At 38.1% G+C, this 13,389-nt stretch overlaps 1 long non-coding RNA gene across 1 annotated transcript; it reads right to left on the bottom strand.

The window, feature by feature from the left end:
• Nucleotides 1-7,574: 7,574 nt before the first annotated feature.
• Nucleotides 7,575-12,735, bottom strand: LOC126284916 (uncharacterized). Its single transcript, XR_007551573.1, has 4 exons — nucleotides 12,594-12,735; nucleotides 9,922-12,474; nucleotides 9,701-9,815; nucleotides 7,575-9,604 (listed from the first exon to the last, which is right to left on the bottom strand). It is a non-coding gene; the product is annotated as an uncharacterized LOC126284916 (long non-coding RNA).
• Nucleotides 12,736-13,389: the final 654 nt, after the last annotated feature.

The following is a 13,389-nucleotide window of genomic DNA, read 5'->3' as shown; positions in this document are numbered from 1 at the left end:
AGAATAGTCACAAACAGGCTCCAAAACCTATTAAGCAAAACAGAAACTTGGGCTAAGAAGTGGCGCATAACTATCAACAGTTAAAAGTCCCAGGCCCTGATGCTCACGCAAAGAGGAGGAAAACGCTGCCCCGTCCGCAGGAGACGAGAGAACGCCCAACTCAGACTACACAGACGCAACATACCATGGAGAGGGACCGCGAAATATTTAGGAATTATACTGGACAAACACCTGACCTGGAGAGCCCACACCAATGACCTCAGGAAAAAAGCAAGCGCCAGACTTAACGAGCTGTAGCTCCACCTGAACGAAAACAGCAGTCTAGTGGTAATCACGGGTGTGCGACTCTACTGCACGCTCGTTCGGCCAATATTAGAATATGCCTGTCCCCTCTGGGGCTATGCAGCAAAAGGCCATATGGTGAGGCTGAAAAGGGTGCAAAATAGAGCACTCAGACGGGCATTACACGTCCCTAATAGATTCCCCACGGTTTACACGCATGAGGCCGCGCGCATGAAATCGCTGAAAGAAAGATTTCGGGAACTTGCGATCACATTCTACGACACCGCAAGCAAATCCGACAACGAACTAATAAAATGTCTAGGGAACTACCCAGAGCACTTGCAAAAGGACAAAAGACCAAAATCAATCCTCTTATAAACAGAGAGTAAGACGAATAAACAAGAGGATAGAAAGTTAGGCCCTTAACAAAAAGTAGGAGCATGCCATGCATGCGATCTCTAATTAAACCCACTTCTTCCGAAGGAACTGTCCACAGACAATACCTTTCGCCACATACAATCTCAGAGAAAGAGATGGTTATAATATGCCACAGCAGCCCGGTGCCGGCATTCGCTGAGTAACTTCTGGAGAGAGCGGACGCGTGTGCGGGGCTGTGCTAGTACTCTCCCTCTTTGTTGCTACTCAGCCATAGGAACTCGCTTGCGGGTTTAGTCGCTGATTGTCCTAGCGCTCTAGCTGGATGGCTCGGCACTAAGGCCTCCGAGGTCCTGATTTTCTCAAATTTGGAGCAGAGTTGCAAGAAGATTGCGGCACAGGCGGCTGAACTGACGGCAGCTTGTGAGCAAAGTTGTTGTTGCGCATTGCGAACTGTGGGTTGGTGCGTCTTGGTGCTGCGGGTCGAGCACTTCAGCTGCGAGAGGTACTCCTGCTGCTGCAGAGACTAGCTATGCTCCCCCAAAGAATAGGGAAATTGCACAACAGGGCCTGGTCAACGGCCAGATACCTGCGCGTGTCAGATCTGTTAGGGTCGGACCCTTCTGCCAGATAACTAACGGTGCCAATAAAACGCAGAGACTGACAACCCTTGACAGCCAACCTTTCCGCGTCTCGACATGGAACACAAAAAGAAAATGCCCCTGGTTGCTATGAGGTCAACAGGTCAGACCTAACGGGCAGCCAGGGCGGGATGAGCCCGAACTCGCGATTGCTGTTGCTCAACACAATCGCAGTTCTCACCGGCAACGACAAGAGAAAATACGAAAAGAAGCTCGAAAGAGCTTGGAAACAGCCGAAAATATTGCCCAAGGGTGACAAAACACCACCCAATGCCCGCCTACTTAAGAATACGGACAGGAAGGCATAGAAATCACCCAAACGGAACAAGAAGGTCACCGGCAAAGAAGCGCAAGACCACCTCGCGTAAACTCGTCGCTGCGTGGCGGCCGGTGACGGATGCGGCCGGGTCGGCCGCATCTGAGCCGACCACGTCAGCCAACACAGGGGAAGCCTAACAGACACCTCATTGTAGTCCAAAACCATTCGGAAGTGACGTCAAAATGACGTATACGCAAACGCGCTGCACACTTGTCGATTATCGAGATCCGTGGTCGAGTCGAGTCAGATGAAAGTTTTCGGATCACACTGGAGTGTATGTTAAAACGTCGGTGCGTGTCTGCTGAACCGTCCTGAAACGAGTGTGATCCGCTGAAATGTGACCGTAATGTGAAAGAAATGTGGCTGTTATCGCACGTACACTGTAGCGGAGAAATGGAAATGTATTTATAAATTACGTAGAAGTAAATAAATCGTACGGATTCTCAGCTTATCGGATTTTAGCTGTTTCTTGACGATGCTGAGATTGATGTGCTTATTCTGTCGAGGACCAAATAGGTGGCATAAAATGTTATACACCTAAATAATAAATGCAGTATTTCCGTTACACATTCCATAAACCACATGTATAACCGTTGAGAGAAGCCTAAACATTGCCATTGCTTACGAGAAATAGCAGTTGATGTCGAGTACGCAGCTCATACTGGGGGAAAAAACTTAAGAATAGTGTCGTGATAAGGCAATAAATTTTCATTTCCTGGGATACGTAAGATTCCAGTGCAGTTATAATGAAATATTGGTTTACTAAGAGTTACTACTTGGGTTAAAAAAATATATATGTTTTCTAAATTATGTCTCACAGGAAGTTAATGCCTTTTGCTGTCGTCTCAGTTAATTGTTAAAACAACTTTTCAGCAGAAGCAGGCTTTGTTATACATTTAAGGGGTGGTTGTTTGGCTACACATAGGAAAGCTAATCTTTTATATTAATAATAGTTTCTATGATCATACAAATGAATTTTGATCATGCAAAAGCGGCCTTAAAGGATCATGAAAGAAACCTCGAAGGGCAACATAAAATTCTTTAAAAAGCTACTCCCTGTGTTCATTATACCACAGTTAAATTAGTAAGAATGCTTGAGTGTTGTGCCATCCAGTGTCACACAAAAACTATATATGATTTAAGAAGAATGGGTAAATAACCTGACTGCATAAGAAACAAGGCAGTTTGCTATGGGGTGCATAGCTCACTCAGCAAGAAAGAAGAGTCTTTGTAACACAGCCTGTCATTTAGTGTTGTCTTAAACCTTTCACATTATTTCCACTTTCCTGGCAATTTAACTATGCACACTTCACAGCCGAATGAAATATTTCATTTTGTATATGAATCTAGGTCATGTGGACTTTCTTCTCATATGGCTGTGACTTCAGTTTTGGAAAATTTTACTAAAAATTTGCAAACAACAGAACGCTATGAAGCTTTCCATAAAGCATTCTTGTAACCATTCTTACTGTGAGAGCATATAAAAATTTGTTCTGCACCCCTCCAGTATCACAGTACATCTACATTTTGCACCACATAACGCAGAGTAACTGTAGATTTGATTCAGATGTTCAAATAATGAGAAATGTAAGGTATTTATTGTGCTACACAGTTTTGATTAAGAAATTGGAAATTGTCTCCAGAAAACACTTGTTTTACTAATGCTAATGCGTCTGGTATCCTGTAAATAATGATAAGATAGTCTGATACACTACAGTCTGACAAGATGGCCAAATTTAAAGAGACTACAGTAACAGCTATGTTACATTAACTGTGATTAGAAAGACAGGCTACTGTTTGCCTTAAAGATAACAGTGAAAGAAAATCATTTCTGCTGCCATCTGTAAATTAAGTAGCAGTCTGACTTCCTATTGAGATAAAGCCATATGTTATTTAAACTTGGCGTTAGTGCAGTGATACTGGAATTTTCAAAATTCAGAACATGTATGTAACACTTCAAAGTAAAGTAAATGAGCCATTGGTAACAAACGCATGTAGTGTTGCAAACTTCTTAAATAGGTATGGTACTTTGTATCTGTTAGTGACAGCTTGAAGTTATCAGGTTCAGTTAACAGTGCAATTGAACATCTGAGACCAATCCCTACAAATAACTTCAGTAAAATGGAAATGACACTCACTTCTCCCTAAGTTGCAGCATCAATTATAAAATCCTTAAAGTATTCTAGTGAAGTTTTTCAAAGTGTATTCATGTGAGTTGAGTTGTACCTCAAATTATTTGTGTAATCAATCTCTTATCAGTGGAACATTTCCAGACTGGCTAAAATATGCCTAAGTTAAGCCTCTGTACAAGAAGAGCATTAAAGAGATACTATCAAATTATTGATCATTTTCACTTTTGCTGGCATCTCCAAAAATATTTGAAAAGGTTGTGTCTAAGCATCTTCTTAAGCATCCGACTGCAAACAATATATCATCCAAGTCACAGTTTGGGTTCCTTATGCTTACTGCTATAGAGAAGGGTATTTGCACATACAGTGGGAATAATTCATAAGAAAACAAGTTAGAGGCTACTGGCATTCTCTGTGACCTGTCAGAAGCCCTTGACTATGAATCACAGCTTTCTCTCAAGAGTGTTAGAATATTGTGAAGTCACTGGCAGTGCTGCAAAATGGTTAGAGTCTGACCTAACTAAAAGGAAACAACACTGCAAATACGCGCAGAGTAAGCAAATAGTCTTCATTTGATTGGGAAGTAGTTACATGTGGTGCTCCTCAAGGTTCCATCTTGAATCTTTTGTTTATTCCTGTCTACAGTAATGACCTCTCATCTGTTACATTGCCAGATGCTAAATTTGTTTTGTTGGCACAAGACACAAACATTGCAACAAATAGCAAGTCAAGTACAGATTTAGTAATTGCTACTAATCAAATTTTCACTGACAATAAATGGTTTAGAAGTAATTTACTGTCATTCAGTTAGGAAGGGTGTGTACCACAAAATTGCTGAAGAACCTAAACAAGTTTGTATTTGCAATAGGAATGATGTCAGATGTAGGAGATAAAATATGAAAGCAAATGAAGTAAGCAAGTTTTTTTCTGAGGTACCTCGTCAAACCAAGCAAAAGTTTTTAGACTGCAGAAGCATGTAATAAGACTCAATTGTGTTGTAAATTCTATATAATCATGTACAAATCTGAGCAAGGAAGTGGGTATTCTAACCAATGCTTCAGTATATTTATCCCTTAAAGAAATTGGTTGCAAATAAAATGTTTATTTCCAAACAATAGATCAGCACATAGTAAAATATTAAGAACAATAAGACCTAAAATTGCTTACCTTGGTTCAAAGAGGAGTCCAGTTTACGGAAACACACATTTTCAAGAAATTTCCAGCTACCATTAAAAAGTTTGTTTCAGAAACAGCACAGTTTAAATAGAGTTTGAAAGATTTTTAGGCAAGCAGCTCCTCTATAAATGAGTATCTTAACAGGTACTGTCAGACCAGATTAAGTGAAAATGTCTTAGATTTTGTTTTACAACAGTTAAGATTAGGTGTTGTGTGTATGATAAATTTGTTAAAAGTGCATAACTGTTTCATTCTGAGTGTATTAATTCTGTAAACGTTGGCAGTCCCAGTTTATCTGTTATGTATTCACATATCTTTAAAGTCTCCTGACATGTGATCAGGGAAGTGTTATATTCAGATGGTCTTTGTTGTTTATGTTGTACTTTGACATATTCCATATCCAAGAAACCCATCCCATTTTTGGATCTATAGAATGAGAACTGAATCTAACGTAGTAAAATCCATCTGAGGATGTTAAACATGGATTCAGTTAACAGCACAGATGTGTAGCCGTTTCAGTTGCTAAGATGAGTACTTAAAGATACCAGTGATATTTATTTTGGGGTTTATTATGTTGATCATACCTGTGTACACCCAATTCAATTGATAAGCAACTTGTATGGCTATAATTTATATGTAAAATATCCAATTGCTCAATGAATGCTACTTTTATGTCAGGTCTTTCGTTCCACTGTTGAATCTTCGAACTTGGTGTAATGAACTGGCAAGAGCTACAGACAGTGCCATGATATACAGCCAAGCATTTTAAATGCATGTTGAATCAGAGCTTGAAGATGATACTGATTAGTTAAAAACCTTAGTTGAATTTGTATACCATTACTTTAATATTTCCATTCCCCTCAAAACATTGATAATACAAATCACAGTAAGGATTGTACACTAAATTAATTCCTCTGCAACAGGAACACCACCCCTTTAAACATACATACACTTTTCATGTCACAGACACAGTGTATTTTTTTGAAAGTGGTCCATACATGAAGGTACTTACCAGTCCTTTGTGCATTTAATAAAGTTTTTTCTGTTCTATTCATATAACACTAAGGTTTTTGGTTAGTCTATCTCTACAATAGGATGCAGCTGGCTGAAATATCCAGAAAGGATATGGAAAGACCTTAATCCAACGAAAGTGACTGCTTATGGCAACCTTAACACTTTTGGGGAACCCTGCCTCCTTTTCAAGAGTTTGTAAATGACTTTTTTCTTAATCTTTCTTAATGTGGCACAAATCAACTCTTCCATCATAACAGTTACCAGCAACAAAAAAATGGTTCAAATGGCTCTCAGCACTATGGGACTCAACTGCTGTGGTCATTAGTCCCCTAGAACTTAGAACTACTTAAACCTAACTAACCTAAGGACATCACACACATCCATGCCCGAGGCAGGATTCGAACCTGCGACCGTAGCAGTTTCACGGTTCCGGACTGCGCGCCTAGAACCGCGAGACCACCGCGACCAGCAACAACAGAGTGAAACTGAAATAAGGTTGTGATACATAAGGAATATCAGTCACACATGTTACCTATGTGGATTGCTAGTTTTTGTAACAGAAGCCTCTTTAAGAAATATAACAACTCTAAAAGGAAAACTTAGCAGCAGAGTGCAAAATCACATGACATTCAAGGCAAAGGCTTTGTAGTTGCATGTGAAACGTAACTTGAAGAATATACTTTGCTCCTGCTGAACTCAGCCAGTTAAAGGGTTCAAAGTTGTACTGAAGTATCACCATTATGTAGTACTACTACTGAATGAAGCCTTATTTTCAGCTTAGGTGAATAATAGTCAGTAAAAACTTTACTAATTTATATGAAGCTGGTATCTGTACAGATACCATTGGTGATCCTGCAGCTCTCTAAGAATGAAATAATGAAATCCAGACCTTTAGCTGCTTACAGGTGTTGATAGTTAGGTATATTCTGCACACAATTTCTGAATTGTTACTGCCAGATTTCCCATGAAATTATAATATCTTTTACACACACACACACATTTTATTGGGCATTTACATATGATTACACCTTACCACAATCAATGTTAAAAATATTACATGAACATAAATCCATCTGCCACACAGCAAAAAATAAGCTTAAATGGATAATTCAAAATTTAACTTGACACAGAATAGCCTTAAAAAATTGAAATTGTATCAGTGTCATCAGCGAAGAACTAAACATTTTTAAGTGTTGACACATGAACTGCAATCCAACATAATGGGTTATAAATACTCAGTTTAAGAATATAAAACATTTCTCCATCCACGGTTTTACTTCACTTGGCTCATACTGGAAGGAAATCCTAGGTTTACCACCTGACAGTGGATCAACACTGTGGCTATGGCAATCTTTTCCACAGTCACCAACTGAGGAACTGTTTGCAGTTTGCACAGAAAATTTGAAAACTGTTTTTCATATCAATCAGGACACTCCTTTCTAAAGCACCTCCTTTAACTGTCTCAAAGATAGCTGAAAGACTATCTCTCTGCTTCTCCAGCAAATCAGCACACACACATGCTAACAATAGCTTGTAAAGGAAATACAAATTCAGGTGCATGGTGGAATGACATCATACAGCCAATAATTTGGCTCTAGATACATTTATTGATAATTTCACTGGGACACACACACCAGGTCTAATGAATACTACATTTTACCCCACTGAAAAAATTATATTCACACATATTGGACCTTGTAATGTACAAATAAAGCATTGTTTGACGAGACTAGATTGCAGGATCATGCTGATGAGTGGCACAAGGAATAAAGCAATCACATGATTTATTACAAACATGGCATAGGTGCCAATGGAGGAGTGAAACCATCACTTTTGAAGAAGTACAGGGATAGTTGTTATATGCAACATACAAAACAACAACACATGATATGCCTTTCTTTTTTTTTATAGCTGCAAAGAGTAATGTGGGTTATTTGGTTTTCTTTTTCATTCAAGGTTTGAAATGCGAGATCCATTCATGAAGCACTAGCCATTTTCAAGGATTGGAATCCCATCTACTGGGTTACTGATTTCTCAACAGTCTGAGATAAACACAACTCATCAAGCATTTCCCCTCACACAAAAGTTTACTTGTGCCTTTTCAGTCTGAAACAGGTTTGAGGAAGATGGCTGAATATATACCAAATGACATGAAGAGATTTCTGGGCATGGGGCAAGAAATTTCAGAATCACAAACAGAGAATTTACAGATCATACAGAAGAGATAGTGAGGCTTCTCAGAGAAATGAATATGCATCACCGTACGTTTAACAGCAGTGGCTACTGGTACATGAAAAGAGAGTGGAAGCTTATGAGGACAAGGGCAATTTTGATACCATTGACAAGTGAAGTTGAAGCCATGAACAAGATTGTAAACATTTTTTTTCCTAAAAGGGAATACAGATGGGACCTTGAATGGGGCTACTATGGGTATAAGAAATCAATTTCTTCCAAGCCTAATCAGAAAGTACTGTCTGTAATTATTTGATTGCAGAATTCTGCAGAGATGTTCCACTGTTTTTTCTTTTTCATTTTCTTTTTTCAAGCAAGTTTGTGAAACATTCCATGCAGTGATATGCACCAGGGAAAGTTGAGTTAACTGCAAGATTAGTGAATGTGAAGTTGGACAATGTTTTGTATGGAGAGTACGATGTTCAAAGACTGTAATTATGTTGTAAGCTTTGCTCTACCAAACTGCGCATGTGAAGATTTTGAGATATATAAATACCCATGCAAACAGTTCTGTGCAATCTTTATTTTCTATCCAGAGTGGGGTTTTGATAAAATACTAGAAAGCCACAGGAATAGCCAATTAATCTGTCTTCACGAGATGTACAGGTTTGGTTTCAGAAGTGTGTCTGCAGTAATTTCGCATGAAGACAGTAGCAATGAGGACACAGTTGAGGAAACACACATAGAGCATCAACTGATACCTTAACCATTTCTTTGCAGCAATTTGAAGTGAAGGTGTTGTTCAAACAGGTTTATAATCTCACATACAACTGTGTCAACAGTAAAACATTATGAAAAGTACTTAATCACTCAGCAACTGTGTGCTAGATTTGCAGTTAGCAAACCCTCAAATTTGTGGTCTCCAAACAGCTGTGCCATCAAATGCCAACAATAATATTAAGTAAGATGCCATTACTTTTACAGGGCCTGGCATAAAGACCTCTCTCATTGTAATGTTCATATATTTGTGCCTTAATGGATAATTAACTATTAAGGAATAGATCACATGGAGGTCATAGCATTCCATTTGAAGGATCAAACAATAAGAGCTATCTAAAAATACAAGTAAGGGAGATCTTTATGCCAAGTTCTGTAAGCAAACTGTCACACATTTGAATTTTTAAGTAGCAGTAGTGAAAAATATTTCTCTGTGGAAAGTTAATAAGGTACTTCTTTTAACCAAGCAACAATGTCTACTTCTAATTACAAGAAATTCTTGGATTGTTGAGAAACTGTTCACAAATTACAGTCAAGTTGGAAACATTTATGTGCCACAACAAATGGCAGTTTGATACACACGTGAAACACTATATGGATTGTTTTCCTTCAGGAATACTATCAATCTTCCAAGATATCCTTGGAGTATAACAGTCTTGATGCAATCTTGGTGTGAAGTTTCCCATGGACTGAAGGCCAGAAATCCATCATAACTGAACCTAACAAATAAATTAACAACAAGTAATTGAGTTATGCAACATGAAGACAACTGATACACATGTTCTCAAGGCACAATTCCAAAATTTAGTACTCACTTCTTTTGCTGCCCGATGACATTGCTCACCAGGTGCAATGCCCAAAACTAGTTTAGAACTGAATTTAATGAACATTACTGGTATTCCAGTAACAGTAATTGCTTCTGCGTGGTATCTGCAGTAAGTTATTAAGAACATTAGAACCAAGGTGGTAGATATCCAATTGTAGGTAACTGATACACATTAAGCTTCCAAACCTAATAAAAAAACTCAATACTTACTTCATTGGTCCCAATGATGTTGCTGACCAGATTCCACATCAAGGAAACACTATACTCTTCTGTCAGAGTGATACTGGGCAATCTCACGTGTTCATTAACAGGGCAGTCTTTATCTTTTTCTCTGTTTCACATGAATCACTATACATGTATTGAAGCAAGTGAGAGCAAGTGCATTCTTACTTGGAAAAAGAAATGCAAAATCTTTCCTCCATCACTCATATGTCATCTCAATGCCACTAAGATATATCTTATTTATTTTTTCCACCTTTTCAACTCCCAACATTGTCCCATATTTGAATTAACCTAATTTAAAGTTAAAATCTTTTACTTCATATTTTAAAAAGTTCGCAAGTTCTACACTACCATCTAGTTTAATTCCTCAGAAAAATCTTTTCTCTGATGAACAGTGAAAAATCCAGGATGGAATGTAACAATATTATGAAAAGGATAGTTGTTGCTGCTCACCAAATAGTGAAGATGCTGAGTCACAAAGGCACAACAAAAAGATTGTTGGAATTATCTTTCGGGCAACAAGGGCCTTTTCAAAAGCGCGCGCGTGCACTCACTCAGTCACTCACACACACATGTAGCAACTATCCTTTTTATAATATTTCATCTATTGCTACTTCGAAATTCAAATTTGCATCAAAGTTTAAAATCGGAGACCAACATAAAGACCTCATAGCATTCCATCTCGAGGATAAGAAATGACTGAGCTTATTTGTATTTTACATAGACAAAGAGCTATCTAAAATTGAAACAAACAGTCATTTCTCACCCTTCAAATGGTAAGTTTTAATGTGTTTAAGACAGATCTTGTAAGGCTTTTGACATCGTTCTTTGCTATTGTTTGGAAGTTGATGGCACTGCTAATGGGAGACCACCAACTTCAGGATTTGCTAATTGCAAATCTTGCACACAGTTGCTCAGTGATTCATGTACTTTCTGTAATTTTTCACTGTTGCTGCAGTTGTATGTGAGATTATAGATCTGTTTACACAACTCCCTTGCTGCAAACTGCTGCATAGGAATATTCTGGGTTTGAACTAGACCATCTGTATTTGATGCCTCGACAGCCTCCTCAGATGCCTTAACTGCCTCCTCAACAGCTTCGTCACTACTACTGCCTTCATATGAAATTACTGAAGAGCCACTTCTAAAGCCCACCCCATACATTTCATCAAGACAGATTAATGGACTAGTCTTATAACTTTCTGGCATTTTATCAAAACTCCACTCTGGGTAAAAAATAAAGATTGCACAGAAATACTTGCATGGGTATTTATATCTCCGAAAATCTTCACATGTGCAATCTCGTATATCAAAAGTTACAACATAATTACAGTTTTTGGACTTTGCACTCTCCACACAAAATGAACCATCCGATCTCCTACTCACTGATCTTGCAGTTAACTCAACTTTTGCTGATGCATATCGCTGCATGACACGTTTCACAAACTTGTTTGATTTTTTTATGCAAAAACAGAGAAACATCTTTGTTATAAGATTTGATGTCAGAATTCTGCATACAGTATTTTCTAATTAGGCTTGGAAGAAACTGGTTTATTGTAACCTTAGTAACCCCAGTTAAAGTCCTGTCTGAATTGCGCTTAAGGAAAAAAAATGTTTTACAACCTTGTTCATGGCTTCAACTCCATTTGTAGTGTCAATGGTTGCAAATCTGCCCTTGTCCTCATACACTTTCACCCATCTTTCACATACCATTAGCCATTGCTGTTTAAAGTATGGCCATGCACGCTCGTTTCTCCGAGAAACCTCATGCATTCGCAACTCTTCTACGCGATCTCTAAATTCTCTCTCTGTTGGTGATTCTGAAATTTCTTGCCACATATCCAGAAATGTCTTCATGTCATTTGGTACACGTAGATTATCCTTTTTTTTTCAACCATCTTCCCCATGCCTGTTTTCGATGTAAAAGGCACAAGTAAACTTTTGTCTGAGGGAATGCTTGCTCAATTGCATTTCTCTCTGACTCCAAGAAATCAGTAACCCAATAGATGGGATTCCAAACCTTGTTCCAGTCCTTGAAAATGTCTAGTGCTTCATGAATGGACCTTGCATTTTCAATCTGAATGGGAAAAAAAAAAAAAAAAACGACGACTAAATAGCCCACATTACTCTTCACAGCTATAAAAAATAAAGGATCATCATATGTTGTTGTTTTGTATGCTGCATCTAACAAACAACTACCCCCATACTTCTTCAAAAGATCTCTCTGCCAACTGCTCTGATAGCAAGAAAGTAATGGTTTCACTTCTCCATTGGCTCCCGTACAATGTCTATAATAAATCAAGTGATTGCTCGAGTCTTTGTGCCACTCATCAACCTGATTCTGCAGTCTAGTGTCGTCAAACAATACTTTATTTGTACCATAAAGGGTCCGATAAATGTGACTGTAAATCGTTTTATCTGTGGGGTAAGATGTAGTATTCATTTGACCTGGTATGTGTGTCCCAGTGAAATTAATTTCAACAAATCAGTCAAATAATAACGTCGGTAGCTCTTAGGCGGGCACGGCAATGCCAAATGTTTCTGTAGACAAAAATGTATCAATTATTTAATTAAGAGCATTAAAAACAATAGATTTTAAAGTATACTGTCAACTGATCATGTAAATTTTTCTCCAAGCAGAACCCAAACTGGATACTTACTTTTGCCTTGGTATCCCTGTGTTCAGTTGCTGAATGCATACTGTAATCAGGATACACCCTTATACACTTCATATTTAAAGTCTCTGGGCAGTTGGATTTTCTAGTATCTATGATCCTCAATCTCTTACGAGGAGTCACATGGTCTTCCTAAAGAGGGTAAAGAACTACAATAAAATTTATTTAATAAACTTTCCCTGTAACGAACTTATTTTTATGGAAAGTAAGTCTATCTTCACACAGCATGATATTACCAAGTGCTCAGGTACACTAGACTCTCTACTTTTATTGTCTTTTGGCCCCAAAACACAGTGCCTCGACCACACACTCTCCACTGCAAATGCACAGCCAAAAAAGGGGATAGGGACATGTCCCTGCATTTGCTTCAAGAAATGCTTTGCTTTATCTGGAACAGTTAATATATTTCTCACAGACAAAAACACAAACATTGTTATTGTTTAATAATTCACATATGTTATTGTTCATTAACTAAGTATAATGTGAGAAAACATTTCATTCATTTGACAGGTATTGTCAAAGTTCTGAACTGATGGAAGCAGATTGTCTATCTACTTTACATAGTACTGGAGCAAAATTTTACGGGATGTCACACCTATTGTATCTAGCAATGAAATGGAACTGTCTGCCATGTGCAATGAGGATACCATACTGATTTCGGGCAACTGAAGTGCTTTATTGTGGTTCCAATAAGTGTGGAATTAATATTCTTTGTAAGCAAAGGAAATGTGAAGAACACTTACATAGAAAAATGTAATTACTATAAATGTGGAATTACAAA

The sequence above is a fragment of the Schistocerca gregaria genome, chromosome 8 (assembly GCF_023897955.1).
Source record: "Schistocerca gregaria isolate iqSchGreg1 chromosome 8, iqSchGreg1.2, whole genome shotgun sequence".
Classification (NCBI taxonomy): Eukaryota; Metazoa; Arthropoda; class Insecta; order Orthoptera; family Acrididae; genus Schistocerca; species Schistocerca gregaria.
This window is presented reverse-complemented; position numbering and strand designations above follow the sequence as displayed.